This window comes from Hakea prostrata, chromosome 3, assembly GCF_041222555.1.
Source record: "Hakea prostrata isolate BN-2017 chromosome 3, UWA_Hpros_2, whole genome shotgun sequence".
In the NCBI taxonomy this organism is placed as follows: domain Eukaryota; kingdom Viridiplantae; phylum Streptophyta; class Magnoliopsida; order Proteales; family Proteaceae; genus Hakea; species Hakea prostrata.
Window position 1 is genome coordinate 39,467,454 of NC_142602.1, and position 18,384 is coordinate 39,485,837.

Genomic DNA, 18,384 nt, shown 5'->3' on the forward strand with positions numbered 1-18,384 from the left:
CCTAGCTAACCAGCCTAGGATCGCTTCTCCAATCTTCGTTCCAGGGTGGAACTTGACTACTAGTGACATTGTACTCGGGGACTCTAATGCTGCTCAAACTTGGCTCCTCAAGGGAATGGTCATGTCTAACAGGAAGCATTTGAAGAGCCTCTCTAATAATAAATTTTATGCCAACGCTTATAGGTAATTTTCATTCAAGAGTCTCTTTTTGGCTGATTAACTTTGTAGCTTAATCTTGTTTACTCTCTTCAGGTATTTACTCTAGTGTGGCTTGTTACATGGGGGAATTCATGATTCATTATGGCACCAGAGTGATCAACTTTGAGAGGCTGAGATTGTCCACTCTCGGGCTAATGCAGAACTTCATAGGTTAAGGATGAACTTTGAATCTTTGGAAAAGCAAGATGAAGAGAAGCCAGAAATTGAAAGAAGCATCGGAGAAGAACAAGGCCCTCAAGGAAAGGCTTTCCCGAGTGGAGAAAGACCTGGAGAGGGCCCTCAAGGACAAGGAGCAAGCTGCGAAAGATAAAGAAGATACAGAATCCCTTGTTCACCTACTTTGCTCCGAGGTGGACGTTAGGAAGCTCCCCGTTAATGTGGAAGAGATTCCTAATGGTGTCTCGACGGAAATCATCACTTCATATTTTGGCAGTCCTCAATTCGAGAAGCTCCAGACCCTCTTTGTCACCTCTTATCGCTTGGGTCTCGAAGATGCCTTTACTAAGGTTCTTCAACAAGTTGACCTTCCTCATCTAGAGAAGTTGGCAAATTTTGGAATACGATATTGAGCTCCAAAAACATTTGCCCAGGTCGTGCGCTTGCCGTTTGCCTCCCACCCTATCTTTTTTTGTTGTTGTTTTGGGTCCCTGCCCCTGCTTTGTTGGTTGTTTCCTTTTCGTGTGCTTCTTGCTGTTGTGTGCTGGCTCCCGGGCTTTGTTCTTCCTCGCCTCGCCTTTCCGCTTCTCCCCGCTTGTCGTGTCCTGTGGCTGCTTCGTCGTCGGGCTTTGGGATTTGGTCTCCATTTGTCCCTCTCCTCTTTGGGCGCTCCCTTCTTCGGGATTTCGGGGTGAGGGCGCTGGGCTCTCTTGGTTCTTCGTCCTCTTGGGGTTTGTACTCTCTTGGTTCTTCATCTTCTTGGTGTGCTGGGCTCTCTCGGGTTCTTCTTCCTTTGGGTGCTGGGCCATCTTCGGGTTCTTCGTCCTCTTGGGGTGCTGGCTCTTTGGTTCTTCGTCCTCTTGGTGTGCTGGCTCTCTTGGTTCTCTCCTCTTGGGGTGCTGGGCCTCTCTCGTTCTTCTGCTGGGCTCTCTTGGGTTTTCGTCCTCTTGAGGGTGCTGGCTCTTTGGTTCTTCGTCCTCTTGAGTGTGCTGGGGACTCTCTTGGTTCTCGTCCTCTTGAGGGTGCTAGGAGAACCATCTCTCGTTCTTCATCCTCTTGTGTGCTGGAGTTTCTCTCGGGTTCTTCGTCCTCTTGAGAGGTGCTAAGGATCCATCTCTCTTCTTCTCCTCTGAGGGCCTGGGACCATATCTTGGTTCTTCGTCCTCATGGGGCTGTGGAGACCATCTCTTGGTTCTTCGTCCTCCGGGGCGCTGGGACCATCTCTTGCTTCTTCGTCCTCTTGAGGGCACTGGGCTTTGTTAGGTTCTTTGTCCTCTTGAGGGCACTGGCCATCTCTTGGCTCTCCATCCCCTTGGGGTGTTGCGTCTCCCCCGCCCGCCCTTTTGGTCCCGGGTGTGTCCTGCCCGGTCGGTTCTCCTCATCCTCCCACATAGCACAATAGTATAATCAAGAGCAGGAACAAATCATTATATTAAAGTAATTAAAGAAACAATCAAGGATGGATCTCAGAAGGATCACCCTGTCACATCCCCCTAGCCGGTACCCTAACTGCAATACCCGGAGGTGTGATCCACAACCCCAAAGATCAGTTCATAACAATCATCCTCCCACATAGTACAATAGTATAATCAAGAGCAAGAGCAAATCATTATATAAATATAATTAAGGAACAATCAAAGATGAATCTTAAGAAAGATCATGAAGAATATCAAAGTGTAGAATAAAATATACCAATCAATAAATCAAAGTATAGCGGAAATAACTCTACAGTCAAAGTGGAAAGGTTGATCAAAACTCTAATGTATTACAACCAAACTAAAGGAAGTCTTTATCTTCCATTGGTTCTTCCTCTTCTTCTTGTTCTTCAACCTTCACCTTTTTCACCTTGGGCTTATACACTTGCATCTTAGGATCTGCATCCAACTCCATTCCCAACAACAAACAAAACGATGTCTACTACTATCAATAGGTGCCATCTTAGTAGTCTAGACCAGTGATTGGGTCATACCACTGGTCACCTATCACATCCACCCAGCCGGTTCCCTACCTGGTATACCCGAGTGTGTGATCCACAGCCCTAAAGAACAAGTATCGAGGAAATCATCCTCCCACATACACAATAACATAATCATGAACAAGATATAATCAATGTGTAATAATATAAACAAGAGATCAAGATAAGAAGAGAGAATGACAATATAATCAGAGTGCGGAAATAATGATACAAATATATAATAATCAAAATGTAGAGTGCGCGGAAAATCACTCCACATATTACAGCGGAAATATAGCTCAAAAACTAAAAAGGAAAGATTACAATTGATTCTCAAAAGAAAGGAAAGAAAAGAAGTAATCAAACTAAGCTAATGTATCTTCCGTCTTATAAAGAATGTTCATAAACATAGACAAAAGAAACTAAACAGGGCCGCTTCCATTCCAAAGTAGGGCTAATCTTGGTACGTAGCATGATCACTTGAGGGATCTTCAATGTAATCTTCGTAAACGCTAGCACCTTGAGTGAAGTATGCTTCATCAGTTTGCGCCTTGTAGTACTGGCCTTCATACCTATAGGATAATCTAACAATGATATTTGCACAAAACAATGATATTTGCACAAAAAGGAGTGAGTTTGAAAGAACTCAGCAAGGCAAGTTATTCCATAACAACATAAATAACATGATAGCAAAAACATAGCATGATGCAATATGATATGAAACAAACAATGCATGTATGAATCTAACTCTATGTATGCTTGTCTCTATAGGAAGACATGCTTTAAGTCATAACACCAAACTTCTTTGGGTAGGTCAAGTCACTCTCCCTCAACCATCTAGGTATCTTGGGCTCTGCCAGTGGTAGTTGGGTCTTGCATCCCTCGGGACATTCCATGGCTGGGGTTTAGGTCACTGTGCTCTCTCACATCACCATTGGTCTAAGTATTGGCTCATGTCAAGGTAAAGCCTAGCCAAATGCAAGTCATCTACTTGGTTATATCAAGTTAGAGTTAGATACATCCATTCCTTGCCCCGGGCAATCCTTTCTGGTATCCTTCTCACTAGAATTAGCGTAATCCCGGACTACAAACTCATCAACCCTATTGGTCATCCAAAAATAATAGATAGGAAGCTCTCATGTCCCCTCACGAATATAACTCACCGGTCTCGAGCGCCCATGAGCCCAAGTCTACTATTTGCGACCCTACCAATGAATGGTCCCATAATGTGATTCATGTCCTCTCACAAATATATCTCACCGGTCTCGAGCAACCATGAATCCCCATTGCTACCATGGGTTACTTGGTCTCAATACCCTTCCAAATCGGGTTTGATATAACGGGGACATCCTAGCCAAACACTACTAGACAAGCCCTAGGTATGACATACAATAATCCAGGAAAGCGTTAAAGGGCACCATCGAAAATATCCCATACTATTCCCACTGATGTCCAAGGACACAAATGTTAAAAGGACACTCCCCAATCCCAAATCATACCTAATCAATCACATTCCCAATTCAGTCATAACATACACAACTGATATCTCATCAAGCAGAAAGATACATATAAACATGATCAATTGCATATGTAAATGACAAGGATAAGTAATCATACATGATTCAAGTAATAAAAAAATACATGAACGAGGTACTATTGTACTTGAAGTACTTATAGCAGTTTCATCATACTAAGAAAGTATAAGAATGGTAGTGAATCTATGAAATTCCCAAAATAGAAACTAAGATTCACGCAATCTATGTTAATATAGAAACAACTGTCCAACTGTCCTTACCTTAAATAGCTTCAATGGATATCCAAAGATCAAAGATAATGCTTCCAAACTTAGCAAATAAACCCTAAACAAGCATAGATACAACATTAGGAAAGAGGCCTAGAAGATCAGAGATCAAACGAATCAAATCGGACGAAGAACACAGCTACTGTCAGCCTTGGTCGATTGGGTGGTAGCTTGGTCCAATCAACCAAGCAATGGACCACCTGAACAGTATGCAGCAAAAATATGATTTTTTATCCGAAACTCATTCTACAAGATCCAAAACACTTCGAACTTGGAGGAAACCTCTAAAACAGTAATCTAATACTAAAATAGCATAGATTAGACACTAACAATGATAAAAAAAAAATAATAAAAAAAAACAATACTTACTCATTTGGAAACATGACTTTCTAATTTGGTAAAAATCATAGTTTTCAATGAAAACATGCTATGAACTCAAGAGAAGAACTAGAGATGATAAGATCTCATTCTAGTAGAACATAATCAGAAGATCATACATCAAACTAACATGCAAATAGATCTAACATGCTAGAGAAATCAAATCAAAAGAATGATCATGGCTTCATGAAGAAATCATAAGATTCATAGCTATGATCAAGTATGAAGATCTTTGAAATGAATGGAGATTCATTCCCAACCTTGAATACTATAAAAAGAGATGTTTGCAAGTATGCAATACCTTCTTCATGATCATAGTACAGAGATTAGATCATGCAAGAGTAAATCAATAAGAAAAGTAAGAGATTACTAACCTTGAAGATGAACAAGAGATGAAGAACTTGAGATCTTGCAAGAGTTCTTCACAAACACCAAGGAGAGGCTTTGAGAAAGGCTTCCCATGTTCTCTGAGGGTTTTAAAAACAAAGGAGGCTAAGAAACACGTACTTCTATTATATAGAGCACCAAAAGACCTAACAGAGGATCTTTAGCAGATTATCTCCCTGTTGGTCTATTGGCTGGTCTATTGGCCCAATCGACCACCTAGTCGACCAAGCATATCAGCAAGGCTAGAACAGAGAAATGAAGGCCTAAATCAAATCCAAATCCAATGAGCTTCTCCCAACACAACATATGACTTACCTAGTATAGAGGAATGCCTTCAAATCATGTCCAACTACACTTTAAGTCCATCAACTAGTCTCAACATCATCAAGGTGCAATTTCATTTCCAAATTTGTCAAAGCTTCCATGTATGGAACACCATCATCAACTTCCATGGGTTCTGGGTCAAACACCATGTCTTCCACTGAGATGGCCCATAGTTGGCTTCTTCCTTCACTTCAGGTCTTTGGACCTACAAACAACAAGGTTTCGGGTCAAGGTTAGGGTTGGGTTTCACATCACCAACTTCTCCCATTGCATCTGTAGTAGCATTATATATTAAAGGGTTCTCCGCACAGGTGCTCGGGATCTCTTCCGCACCTATATAGTCATCTAACAAATATTGTTCCCGAAGGGTGAGCTCAAAAGAACTCAACAAGTAGTTCAATCACAAATAACAACGACAAACAGTTCAGAACAAGAATGATGCAATATGATATGAGACAGTAATGCAAGTATGCTCCTAACTCTACCTGTGTTAGTTTCTATTGGCAGACATGTATTATGATAGAACACCATACTCCTCTGGGTAGTCTCAATCACTCTCCCTCAACAATCTCTATATCTTGGGTTCTCCGTGGTAGTTGGGTCAAGGAATCCATCTCAGACATTCCATTGCTAGGGTTTAGGTCACCACTGTCTCACTCCACCATTGGTATGAGTATTGGCGCACGTCAGGGTTATACATAGCCCAATGCAAGTCATCTATTGAGTCATATCGATCTCGAAGTCAAATACTTCCCTTCCATGCCCTAGATAGTCCGTTCCGGTATCTTTACCTCCCTTCCATGCCTAGGCAGTCCATTTCCAGTATCTCCCTCCCTAGAGTCATCAGAATTAAGATCATGAAGATTATACTAGGTTTAATACCGAAATCACACCTTGTTGTCCACTAAAAGAATAGAGTGAATGGAAATTCACTCTAAGACCATAAGGATAAGAGATTAAGTCATTACAATCACAACAATGATTGAAATAGAAGAGAGAGTAGATTTAGAGAGAATAAAAGTGAATACTAACCTTGTAGAAGAAGATTCAATGGAGGAATCTCTCTACATGCTTGGGCTCAAGGAAGCTCTAGGGTTCTTCTCACATTCTCCAACAATTTAGAGGTGAACTTGTATGAAATTAGATTGAAGTTTGTATATATAGGGCTTCAAAAACCTAATTTTTCCAAAAGTGACAATTCTGCCCTAGACCAACTTTGGTAGCTTGGCTTGGTAGTTTGGGGCGACCAAGGCAATGCCTTTTGGTCAAATTGGTTCTTTGGTCTTTGGAAGCCACAAGTTCCACTTGGGTCCTCTTCCAACTTAAGAAAGGGGTCTTACGTGGTTCTATAGGACCTTCTAAGGGTATAATCCCTGTATCTGTGAAATCCCACACCAACTCTAATCCAAAAATCTATGTTGTAGGTCCAAAGACCTGAAGTCAAGGTAGAAGACAGTTGTGGACCCTCTCTGTTGAACCCATTGGTGTGAAATCCCCCAGATTTCTACCCCTTTAACCCATGGTTTTAGACCAAACCCTGATTCCGACAACGTGACCATTCATTCGAGCCAAGGTGATTGACAAATGTTGGTGGTACCCTTTATCCACCTCCTGGTTGTGGTTGTCTCGTGGTGGTTTTTGGTCCTTTAGTCGTGTGGTCTGTTGTCTTTTCAATTGAGTCTCACCTTTCCACGGCCTCATCAATCAGTTCTTTGGGGGTCCCATGGCCGTTTGGCCGTTTGGGTGACCCCACCCTATTTTCTATTTGGGCAAACGGTTTCGTTTTACCCTATTTTTGTTTTAACTCATCTGCCGCTTTTATTTTACGCACTTTGAGGCTGGGGGGAGCGGGGGGGTGTTTCCATTCTTCCGAGGCTTCGGTTCGAATCTTCCCTTCAGTTAGTTTTCTTTATCCTTCTCTTCTCACTTTTGTGAGTATTTTCTCTCCTTTCCTTTTGGGGAATCTTGGCCGTTGGTTTTGCTTCTTCTCTCTTTATTTTAATGTCCCTTCCTGTTTGTGGGGTATTTCTTTTTCTTCTTTTGGGGATCTTGGGGGATTGTAGGTATCATCGCTTATCTTTTCTTATATCAATGTTCCCTTGGTATGGGGTTGGTAGATCCCATGCTGGTTTCACTTTTGCTCTCGTCCCCCGGGTGTTTATGAGAGCCAATTTGAGGCTTTTGGATGGGTCAAATTTAATAAATTTAGGTACCGCGGATCCTTTTGTCTCCAATTAGATTTTCCCAATTTTGCTTCATTATAACTTCGATTGGTGATGAATTAAAGACCATTCACTGTGGGTTGGAACTCCCTTTTACCTAGTTTTCGTTTTGTTTCGTGGGGATTTTAGTTTCCTTTGAAACCCAAATGGGCTATAATTTATGATAATTATTTCTTTTGCATAAATAGGTTAATATATCCTTAATCACTAATTTGTGGGAGTGGATTCTTGGATTTGGAGGAGACAGTGGTGAGGATATCTTAACTTTATATTCCGTGTTGATTTGTTACTTTTCATTATTGATATCTTGTTTGCTTTAGTATTATCTTGTGGCTTTTTATGTCTTTTGTTAATATGTTGCTTATTTATGTTTATTATTACTTCTAATGTTGCTCCTTACTTTGAAATCTATTATTGTTGTTATGAATGGATGTGTTGTATGAGGGATAAATATTATTATTTCCTCTACCTTGTATTTTATACTGGGTTGTGGGTTCCCCATTGCCCTGTGACATTATATGTTGTTTATATTGTGGTTGGGTGGGGTGCCCTTTGGCATTTCGCCATGGTCCGGGTGGGGCGCATTCCTATGGTGTCCTTGGCTCTTTCCGTCGATTTACATATTTAGGGCATGTCTGAGTGTTTGGTTAGGTGACCTCATGATTACTACTCCCTTTCGCGGGGTTGGCCGGTTACCGGTGTTGTGGCGGGTCTCGTGTGTCGCGGCCCCTCGTCTCTGGTGGTGGGTTGCTATTGCCAGGGCTCTGGGCGCTCGCCGGTGAAATGCCCGTGAGGGCATGGAGAGCATCTTGCCCGTTGTGGTGACCATAGGGTTAGGGGTCCGTGTCCGGTTGGTTGGTGCCATGGATCGTTGACTCTAGGTGGGGTATCGATCACGGGCACTGGCATGAGGGGATTTGATCTGAATGGTTGGTTGGTGCCTGGGGAGTATCTATCCACATGTGTCGTGCCGTTGCTTTGTATTGGCCTAGGTTATCCTTAACACGCGCGGATCTTATCCATGGTGATGTGGGGTGGTGACCTAATCACCAACCTGGCTTGCGGACTTTACACATCCGCGAGCCCCGGCGTACATCGGCCGTGGGAAGGTGATGAGCCGCCTAAAGGCGGTGTTGACTTAATGCGTGCCTCCATGAGACTTCATGTGGTTAGGAGCATAATCATTCACATATCATATCATTGTCATTAATTACATTATTGATATTCATGTTATATGTGTGGTGTGGAATCTTGAGAATGATGTGTGATATGTGTTGGTTGACCTCACCGGTTCGTTGAACTCATTCCTTTTATATGTCTTTTCATTAGATTATCTGGGTTATGAGGACTTCTTTCAAATGGAGGATTCGTTGCTGTATATCTTCTTGAGGGTGCCGAGAGAGTGGTGGCCACTGGAGCTTCTGCCGGTGTCGCTGTTCTTTAGATTGGATTCCATTAGAGAACTATTTTAGTTTATTTTTCCGCTGGGAATAAAACTACTCTCTTTCTTTTCAAAACTCTGATGTTATACCTTTTATTTTGAAGTAATGGATGATTGTAACCATTATTTCGATTTTGATAATTTATTACTTGAACTTGATTTATTCTTGTCCATTTAGTTATGCTATATCATGTTTTGTATGGATTTGTCCCTGAACCTAGATCTTGCGGTGTATCACCCCCACGGGTATTCGGGTATAATCGGATCCGGTTGGGTGGGGTGTGACAATTGGCTCTGACCTAAAACCAATGGAGATTGATAGTGAAGATACCTTTACGGAAACCTTGTATGATTTTGGGAGAAGATGTAGCCTAAATGATGATGGACTTGGAAGATGGACCTTGAGTACAATGTTGATACCTTCAGAAGGTCCTATGAAATCAAGTAAGACCTTTCCTAAAGTTGGTTGAGGACCCAAGTGGTGAATTTGGCTTTTGGGAACCAAATTCAGCAATTTGGAGTTAAGACCCTACCTTGGTCGATCCCTTTGGTCGACCCAATCGACCAAAGCATGCCCAGGGACAGAATTGTTTATTTTGGGGGGTTTTAGGTTTTGAAGCCCTATATATATTTAACTTTGGACTAAACCTCACCACTTTGCCTCTTAGCCTCTAGAGAACGTGAGAAGAACTCTAAAGCCTCTTCCTCAAGCCCAAGGTTGATTCCAAGCATCCAAGCAAAGTTCCTCCATTGATTTATTCTTCTACAAGGTTAGTATTCAATCATATACTTTATTGATCTATTCTCTCTAGTGTTTATACTAATTGTTTTGATTGTGAGGAAAGTATTACACTATTGTAATGGCCTAATCTCAGATCCTCATAGTCTTAGAGTGAATTCCCATTCACTCTATTCTTTTCGTAGACAATACGATGTGAATTCAATGTTTTGATCTAGCATGAGACCATGATTTATTCTTACTGTAGTTATTTGATTATAATCTATGTTAGATATATTCTTAGGTGGTTTTCTATGCATGATCTATTGTTTTCTTATCTTTGGAATGAATCCCCATTCATTCTAGTCTTTTTGTGAGAATCCGCAGATCAAGCCTATAGGGTGATTTATTGGATTTCTATTCGAATGGCCTTGTTTGATGTTTAGATCATCATAGATAGTCTCTATATGTTATTTTAGAAATTTTCTATTAATTTCAAAGTGTTTCGATGTGATTCGAAGAGTTTTTGACCAAAGTTGGAAGTTATTGTCCATACACAATAGCTTTGGTCGATCCCTTTGGTCAATCCCTTTGGTCGACCAAGGCAACTGACCAAAGGTGTCTGTGACAACAACTTTTTCTGTTTTGCCTCCAGTTTCATCTCCGATCATTAGAGTTTGTCCCTTATACTCTCTACATGTTTGTTTAGGGTTATTTTGGTGATTTTGGACTTGCTCTTTGATCTCTTTACTTGAAGTTTATGAAGTTGACTATAAGGTGAATACGTTCACTCACAATTTGCACAAATACATGCTTTGATATGTTAGGACCTATATGCATGTGTTAGCTACTATAGTTATACTTTTTTCTATATTGTTATACTTCTGTAATTAAAGTAAGTTATTCATGATAGGATTTACATACTGTTATTGAATATAAATGATGTGTTTGTGAGTTAAACTCTATTGTGATATTTATGGAATCATGATATGTTGTGATTGCCTAAGTGTGGTAGTGGATTGAGGAATGCCCTTTTGGTGTTTCTGTCATTGGACACCAGTGGAGGTGGTATGGGATGCTTTCCTATGGTGCCCTTGGCACTTTCCTTAACTATTGGATGACATCCCTAGGATGGGTCTAGATGAGTTTGGCTAGGGAAAACCTTGTCATATCTGACCCTATCAGAAGGGGTATTGAGACCAAGTGACCCATGGCAGCAATGGGGATTGGTGAGCGTCAAGACCAGTAACCAACCTGTGAGAGGACACAATCACATTGTGGGGGCCATTCATTGGTAGGGTTGCACATAAAAAGCCTAGGCATATGGGCGCTCAAGACCGGTAACCAACCCGTGAGAGGATATGAGAGCTTCCCATTTATTATATGTGGATAACCAATAGGGTTGAGAGTCCATAGTCCGAGTTGGTTGGAGCCATAGGATACAAATACTTTAGGAAGGGAGTTACTAGAACGGATTGCCTAGGCACGGAATGGAGGCTATCATATCTATAAAACCCAGCCCTAGCCTTGACCTGGAAACCCTGTTGTTTGTATGTTCGAAGACCTCGAAGTAAAGGAAGAAGCCAACTATGGGCCATCTCGGTGGAAGACATGGTGTTTGACCCAGAACCCATGGAAGTTGATGATGGTGTTCCATACTTGGAAGCTTGTTCATAATTGGAAAAGAAACTGCACCTTGTTGAAGATGAGTCTAGTTGATGGACTTGAAGTATAGTTAGACATGATTTGCAAGCATTTCTCTATACTAGGTAAGTCATATGTTGTGTTGGGAGAAGCTCATTAGGTTTGGACTTGATTTGGACCTTCAATTCTCTGTTTTGGCCTTGCTGACTAGCTTGGTCGACTGGGTGGTCGATTGGGCCAATCGATCAACCAATCGACCAACAGGGTCAGAATCTACCAAAGATCCTCTGTTAGGTCTATTGGTGCTCTATATAATAGAAGTACGTGTTTGTTAGCCTCCTTTGTTTCTAAAACCCTCAGAGAAAGTGTGAAGACTCTCTCAAAGCCTCTCCTTGGTGTTTGTGAAGAACTTTGCAAGACTTCAAGCTTTTCATCTCTTATTCTTCAATCAAAGGTTAGTAATCTCTCTTGTGTTGTATTGATCTACTCTTACTATGATTTATTCTTTGTGTTGAGACTATGAAGAAGATGTTGCATCCTTGCAACCATCTCTTCTACAATCTCCTTTCATTCTTAAGGTTTTATGATCTTCATATTGGTCTTAGCCATGATCTTTGTGAATTCTTCATGAAGCCATGATCATTCTTTCGATTTGATTTCTCTAGCATGTTAGATTTGTTTTGAATGATAGTTTCATGTATGATCTTCTGATTATGTTCTACTAGAATGAGATCTTATCATCTCTAGTTCTTCTCTTGAGTTCATAGCATGTTTTCATCGAAAACTATGAATTTTACCAAATTAGAAAGTCATGTTTCCAAATTAGTAAGTAGTTTTTTTTTTTATTTTTTTTTAATCATTGTTAGTGTTTAATCTATGCTATTTTAGTGTTAGATTACTGTTCTAGAGGTTTCCTCCAAGTTTCGTAGTGTTTCGGATCAAAAATCAAAATTTTGTTGCGTACTGTTGAGGTGGTCTATTGCTTGGTCGACTGGACCAAGCTACCACCCAATCGACCAAGCAAGACAGTAGTTGTGTTCTTCGTCCGATTTGATTCGTTTGATCTTTGATCTCTTAGGCCTCTTTCCTAATGATGTATCTATGCTTGTTTAGGGTTTATTTGCTAAGTTTGGAACCATTCACTTTGATCTTTGGATATTCATCGAAGCTATTTAAGGTAAGGACAATTGTTTCCATAATTACATAGATTGCTTGAATCTTAATTTCTATTTTGGAAATTTCTTAGATTCACTACCATAATTGTATTTTCTTATTATTATATTACTGATGTAAGTACTCCAAGTACAGTAGCAACATGTTCATGTATTCTTTTGATTATGAATACTTATTCTTGTCATTCACATATGCGATTGATCATGTTTATGTGTATCTTTCTATATGATGAGATATCGGTTGTGTATGTTATGACTGAATTGAGAATGTGATTGATTAGGTATGATTTGGGATTGGGAAGTGTCATTTTGACATTTCTGTCCTTGGACATCAGTGGGAATAGTATGGGATATTTCCGATGGTGCCCTTTGACACTTTCCCAGATTGTTGATTTTCATACCTAGGGCTTGTCTAGCAGTGTTTGGCTAGGAATACCATGTTATATCAAACCCAATTCGGAGGGATATTGAGACCGAACGACTCGTGGTAGCAATGGGGATTTGTGGGCTTAAGAGCGGTAACCAACCTGTGAGAGGACATGAATCACATTGTGGTTACTCATGAGAAGCCATTTATTGGTAGGGTTGCAAATAGTAGACTTGGGCTCATGGGCGTTCAAGACCGATAACCAATCCGTGAGAGGACATGAGAGCTTCCCGTCTATTATTTGTGGATGACCAATAGGATTAATGAGTCCATAGTCCGAGACTATGCTGACTCTTGTGAAAAGGATACCGGAAAGGATTGCCCGGGGCGAGGAATGGATGTATCTAGACTTGAGTTGATATGACTAAGTAGATGACTTGCATTTGGCTAGGTTTTACCTTGACATGTGCCAATACTTAGACTAATGGCGATGTGAGAGAGCGGTGACCTAAACCCCATCCATGGAATGTCCCGAGGGATGCCGGACCCAATACCAACCGAGGATGTGTGATTTGAGACCTTCCCAAAGAAGTATGGTGCTATGACTTAAAGCATGTCTGCCTATAGAGACTAGTATACATAGAGTTAGATTCATAATTGCATTGTTTGTTTCATATCATATTGCATCATGTTATGTTTTGCAATCATGTTATTTATGTTGTTGTGGAATAACTTGCCTTACTGAGTTCTCTTGAACTCACTCCTTTTGTGAAAATATCTTTTGTTAGATTATTCTACAGGTGTTGAGTATTATGACGGCCAGTATGAGGAAGCGCAAGCTGAAGAAGCATACTTCATGCAAGGTGTTGGTAGTTACGAAGATCTAAGTGATAATCCCTCATGTGATCATGTTACGTACCATGATTAGCCCAACCGTGGAGTGGAAGCCGCCGTGCTTGATTTCCGAAGTTTATACTTATAAGGATGTTCTTTACAAAGTAGAAGACACTGTAGTTTAGTTTGAATATTTCTTTCCTTATTTTCTTTTGGAAACCGTTGTAATCCTCTTCTTGACTTTTGAACTACATTCCACTGTAATCGTGGAGTGAGATTCTGCCTCACTCTACCCTTTTTGATTATATACATATTTGGTATTATTTTTAGCACTCTGATTATATTGTCATTCTCTTGACTTATCTTGATCTCTTGTTTATATTATTACACATTGATTATATTCTGTTCATGATTATGTTATTGTGCATGTGGGAGGATGATTTCCTCGATACTTGTTCTTCAAGGGTTGTGGATCACACACTTGGGTATGCCAGGTAGGGTACCGGCTGGGTGGATGTGACAATATCGAAATGGACTCTCTAGTGCACAAAAGGGAGGTATCCGACTCCAAGTAGATGTGCCTTAGTACATGATTTGCATTGGGCTAGGCTTAACCCTGACACGAGCCAGTACTCAAACCAATGGTCGTGAGCGATAGTGTTGACCTAAACCCCAGCCATGGAATGTCCGAGAGGGATTCAGGACCCATTACCACCGGAGAACCCAAGGTATCAAGATGGTTGAGGGAGAGTGATTTGAGACCTACCCAGAGGAGTATGGTGTTTGATCTAAATGTGTGTCTGCCAATAGAGACTAGCATACTTAGAAGTATATTTGCATTCATTGTCTCATATCATTGCATTCATGTTTGCTTTGAACTTCTTGTAGTTGTTTATTGTGATTGAACTACTTGCTGAGTTCTTTTGAGCTCACCCTTCGGTGGATATGTTTTTAGATAATGTTGCAGGTACCAATGACTTTGAGAATCAAGACTACGAAGCCACGATGAGTGACCGGTACATTATGCAAGGTGTTGGATGTTACAAAGATAACGGTGAAGATTCCTTGTGTGATTATGAAGCGTACTAGGATTTGTCCTATCTTGAAGCTAGTGCTACCGTATTTGATTACAAGAGTCTACGGATATGATCATACTTTATTTAAGTTGAAAGAGTTGTATGAATAGAACAATTTTCTTTATGTTCTTAGTTTATTCCAAATGTAATAACTTTAGATCTACTTTTGAGTTTTGATCTACTCTTCCGCATCTGGTCTATAGAGATTTCCGCTATACTCTATAGTTACTTTCTCTTATTGGTATCATTTTGTTCCGCACTCTGATTATATTATGTTTATACTTCGATTATATTTCAAGATTGTTTCTTTGATTGATTTCTTTATAAAGTTAAACATTGATTTTTCTTTGCTCATAATTGCGTTATTATGTAATGTGGGTATGTGTTTTCCTTAAACTTGACCATGGGACTTGTGGATCACACTTCCGGGTATCGCGGTTAGGGTACTAACTGGGGGGATGTGATAGTATCCGTGATCTACCTTTCCAGTCCAACATTATTTCAGTTACATCTTCCTCCAAAATCAAACAAGTTTTCCAAAAATGGGATCTTCACTAAGGATTTCCAAATTAGGTTTTTTATGAGATTTCACAACGACAATACTTAGTCATATTCTTGTCTTTCGGACGGGAAGGTAGCTTGCTCGACCACTTTAAGAGGTTCTTGTCTCGGTTTTACATTGAGATCTTCAACCTCTTGGTATTTAGAGGTATATAGTCCTCGTTAGCCGGCCTACCCTTCCAATGTCCTCCCCTGTTGCTCTTCTTGTGAACATTTGAGCTTTGACCTCGTTCTCCATAATTTTTCTTTTCCTTCTCTCCCTTTGTGGATTCTTCTTGAGCTTCAATAACCTCTACAACCGTTGCTTGTTTTTGACAGTTCTTGAGAAGGGCCCCATAAGTCTTGGGCTCGTCTTGAAGCAAAACCTCTAGCAACCGGCATTGAGTAATCCCACTCCACAATGCATTGTATGCCACCGTTTTATCTAGCTCTTCTATCTTCGGTTGCTACTTTATCAAATCTTACAAGATAGTCTTGGACAAACTCATTTCGCCCTTGTCTAATGGCAAAGAGGATATTTGCCATTTTCTTACTCCCAATGCTACTTTAGAACCAAGCAATGAACTTCCTCCCTAGTTCTCTAAAGTTTTGGATAGATCTTGGCCTTAGGCTAGAAACCACTTTATTGTTGGGCCCTCGAGAGAGGCCGGGGAGGTTTGACATAGTAACTCATCTTCTCTCCTGATCACTGCCATCACTGATTTGAAATAGCTAATGTGCTCTCGAGGATTAGACTTACCTTCAAAATGAATGAATGTTGGCATAATGAAGTTAGGCGAAAGAGGTGCTCTCATGACTTCTTTAGAAAAGAGTTTTCGATCAACCACATCATAGTCATCGTCTCTCTCTTGGTCATTAGGCTTCTTCTCCAACTCATCCAATCTCCTTCCGAGATCATTTGCATCTCGATGTCCTTCTTGAGGAGACCAAACTCTTTCAACATTCAAATAATGGGAGGAATATAAGAATGAGGATTGGGTTCGGTTGGTTGACCCTCGTTGGGTTACTTGACCTTACCTCCCCTTTGCCTTGGCTTTCACCCTCTTGTTCACAAACTCTTTCTTCTAGGTGTCTCCTTGGTAAATCTTGAGTTTGTTTGATCTCGGATAGGTGAGATTGAATACACTTCCCCGAGTTTGATTTCCTTGGGGAGGTGGTTCTTGAATATGAACTCCTTGGTTTTCTTTCTTCAACACGTTCGTTTGGTTGCCGGAACCTATTCCGCTGATCCTGCCTTTCTCGAACTTATTCTCTGGATGTCGCCAAGGCCGAGTGTGCCGAATGGCTTAATGTAATCTTCCTTCTTAAGTATTTTGAGTGGGCCCTGGTGGCACCTTGACCTAATGAACTAAGCCTTGACAACTCCTTGGAGCTCCAACATTTGTTATTGCATTTCCCTTCGCATATTTTGTAGATCAACCGTTGTTGCTAGAATTGGGGGTTGGTTCAAACCTCCTTCTCCAAATGGAGTTGGTATGGTTCTTGAAGGGACCTCTGGAATCTCCTCTTGACTTTGCTCTTGATTTTGATTTTGTTGATTGGGAGAAAGGGGAACCTGCTCTTGAACATCTTGATTGGCACCCATTCCCCATCTCCCTTTCTCTTCCTCGAGTAGTGACTTGATTGGTATTTCAAATAGCATGATTGGTGGTTCGTCTCACCATGTCTCTTCATTATGTTTCCCACAAATGGCGGCAATCTGTCACCCAAATAATTAGACATCTCCCTTTCTCTTCCTCGAGTAGTGACTTGATTGGTATTTGAAATAGCATGATTGGTGGTTCGTCTCACCATGTCTCTTCATTATGTTTCCCACAAATGGCGGCAATCTGTCACCCAAAGGTTCAATAGTAGAAGGCTCTGGCGAGTTTGTATTAGGGGGAATATTATTAATATAGATGCCGCGAGATGGGTGCGAACCCAAGACCTCCCCATGGGATTTTGAACTTTTAACCACTCAACTAACCCACGATTGACGAATAGACTTTTTGTTTTTTTAATCAAAAACATTTCGGGATTGTCTCTCCATTATCTCATCCTATCAAAACAAATATATCTCTTTTTTTTTGTGAGTCAACACAAACAAATATAGAACCCTGTTACTCAGTACAATTTTATATTTTTTTTCCCAATTTTTTGTGCATCAAATAATTGTTTGTTCTTTTCATTTTTATATCTAAATATATCGAAACAAAAGTAATAGTTTTTTATGTTTCCCTTAAAGTACTCAACCTGTTTCTTTCTCTTGCTTAGTCATCCAAACATAAGCTTTAGTACCGAAAAATCCATTGTTCTCTTTTTTGCCCAAACCGAAAAATCCATTGTAGCCTCGAAGGGAATTTGGTGGAGCCTTGGGTTAAAGGTGCAGCAATCATTCGAAGAACCGAAATAAATTCCTAGCTGAAATCCGTGGAAAGTGCACTGGAAAAGCGCATGAGAGAGAGGGTGGGTGAGGGGAAAGTTGCAGAGAAAGAGTATTACCGTAGTAGTGAGTGTGGAAGATATTCAGAAAAGAAAGAGAGAGCGAAATAGAAGAGAGAGAGGCGCTAGTAGAAAAGTTGCAGAGAAAGGGTTTTCAGTAGGTGTAGAAGAGATTCGGTATCAGTTCTCCGATAGGTCGATCCATTATTGCTGGTACTTTTCTACATTTGGCTTACAGATCTCATTGCGAAGCTATGATATTCATATACTTGCAAAAATCAGTTTTTCTTGGTTCGGGGGTATAATGCTTCATTAAATATTATTTCCAGCTTTATATGGGGAGAAGCATGAGATGAGCTTGATTAATGCTTCTATGCATGTGTTTCATTTCGGCGTTGAGTAGCTAAACAGTAATGTTCTTTTTGCCAAAAAATTTATTCTTGTATTTGATTGATCTTCTCCTTCTTCTTGCTTGATCTTAGTATCTTCTCTTACATATTGGCTGATTGAAGTCTATTTGTGCATTTATTTAGTCTTTATTTATTTTTCTGTTTTCCTTGTGTTTTTGGTAACAGAAGTTGATTTTTGATTTTTTTTTTGTTGAAGCGGCTGGACATGTGGTTTTGGGTGCATATCATTTTTCGTGAAAATTAAAGAATGCTGCACAATGCTTCGCTATTTCATAAGCCTGTATATTCTAACAAATAAT

General features: G+C 40.4%; 1 protein-coding gene across 2 annotated transcripts in view; it reads left to right on the top strand.

Annotated features, from left to right (window-relative positions):
- Positions 1–17,498: 17,498 nt before the first annotated feature.
- Positions 17,499–18,384, top strand: part of LOC149022211 (putative GPI-anchored protein At1g61900) — a 28,749-nt gene continuing 27,863 nt past the window's right edge. For both annotated transcript variants that reach the window (XM_089150381.1, XM_089150382.1), the window contains exon 1: positions 17,499–17,888. The gene's annotated coding sequence lies outside the window, so the exon portion shown is untranslated. The remainder of the gene's footprint in view (positions 17,889–18,384) is intronic.